Source organism: Charadrius vociferus, unplaced genomic scaffold (assembly GCF_000708025.1).
Source record: "Charadrius vociferus isolate BGI_N301 unplaced genomic scaffold, ASM70802v2 scaffold59, whole genome shotgun sequence".
Taxonomy (NCBI): Eukaryota; Metazoa; Chordata; class Aves; order Charadriiformes; family Charadriidae; genus Charadrius; species Charadrius vociferus.
Window position 1 is genome coordinate 8,421,674 of NW_009661371.1, and position 1,927 is coordinate 8,423,600.

Genomic DNA, 1,927 nt, shown 5'->3' on the forward strand with positions numbered 1-1,927 from the left:
TTTTGATCCTTTTCTGTGCAGCATATGTGAGTGTATGCAAGGGGGCACACATAGATCGTCTGGACACATATTCAGAGCCTGGCAGCTTGGTACATCGCTGCTTTCCATCATTTCATTATGTGATCCGTGCCTACTGCTCGATCATTATATTTGCCGCAAATCAGAGTACCACTTTGCCTTGTATTTCCCTGTGAAAGCTGTAACTTGCATCCTCTTGAAAAAATACTCCTTCCAGACAGCCTGTTTGCAGCTAGCACCTTTCAGTGAGAGGCCTGCTAGCTTCATTTGCTGCTGTCTGCTTTATACCAGTGGTGGGCTGTAGGCTCATTGACAGGGTCAATTTTAGGGAGAATTTGAGGCCCCTAGGGTTTTTTCCTAGCAAGTTTATATAGAGACAATGCCTTCTGATTATCAGTGTATGCAGCTGTTTGAATAATAATTAATCCCTCAGAGGTTTTATTTCATTCTTGTCCATTTTCTGCTCATTGTCAAAAAAGCTAAACAGTGTTTTGTGAAAGGTCGAGCTCATCAGGTCAGTTTGGCATGGCAACTTTTTAAAATAAAACAGACAGCATCACAAAACAATTTCCTGGGAATATACATGTCTCCTATAATTACCTCTGAGTAAACTTACGCTGTGAACATAAATCTGAAGTGCAGGGTTGTTTGATGCAGTTAGAAATCTTTCTAAATAGTTTTAATGTTTATAGCAGTTCTTTAAAAGGAAAGTCCTGCAGTTTTAGTGAGACACGCCTTGCATATCTTATTTACCCCACAGACAGCTACTACCTCTACAGCTTATCAGGTGAAAAAATATTTCCCTGAAGGAAATGAACCCACTGTACTCTGTGCTATGCAGCTTGTATACAAGCTCATAGTCTGGAAACCAGCATTCAGTTGCCTTAGCAGTGTGTTTCAGACACTGCCCATCACACAGACCAACTCTGAAGCAAGCAGCTTGTGCCCCCAAGGCAGTAGGACAGGCACAAAACTTTCCTTTCCTCTTCTGAGCACAGGCTGTGGGGGTTTGTGGGTTACTGACCATTTCCTCTGCCAAAAGCAGCGATTTGGATTTTTTTTTAAAGAAAGATCTATTTAGCTTATGTTTTATGCTTTGTCTGGAAGTCATGACTTACCTGGGGAGAGATGAAAGTAGCAGAGTGCAGTCACTTCCCATCACCGGCGTGACTCCAAAGTTAAGTCCCTCCGGGTGCTTCTCTCTCTGTGAGGCTCAGGCTCTCAGCAGAGCTAAGAATACCTTTTATATCCACACTAGGCAAAATATTTCATTGGAACTGCCTCCAGTCGCTGGCCTTTGACAGACAGCAGGACAGCCCTTGGCAGAGCTGAGGGTGATTTGCCTTCGGATGCCCGTGACGTTCCTGCAGCAGATGAGTTGCCTGCTTTGCAAGCGCTGCAGTCTGGTGGGCTTACATCCCTAGCTCCTGCCTGAACATTGCTCTCTGATAGCTTCTGGTAAAAATGTAGGTATCATTTGTAAACTGTGATGACCTGGGAGATTTTCTGCCCTTTGCCTCTGTCTATATAATTTTTTGTGTGTGAAGAGCTCACTGAAGATGCATGGCAGGGGGTCCCTTTCAGGATGGGCTCCTAGCTGAAATCTCCCTAACTCTCATGTTCAGAAAGCTGTGAAAATTGTCCTGGAGTTCATCCACGTGTAGTCCTTAGTGTCTGCCTGTTCCTTAGTGTCTTTCTGCACTTCTGTGTGAAAGTGACTTTGTACTCCAGGTGAAGAGGGGCTAATTTCTGGTACCCTGGCGAGGCATTACAGTGAGTGTGACCTGTAAGTTTAAAGCCAGACATGATTGTGCTAATTTAAACCTTTTCTATGCAGTTTGGCTGTATGTGTGTATAAGTGTACATATGCACTCTCCCTTACAGACAGGCAGAGGCTGCATCACCTCTT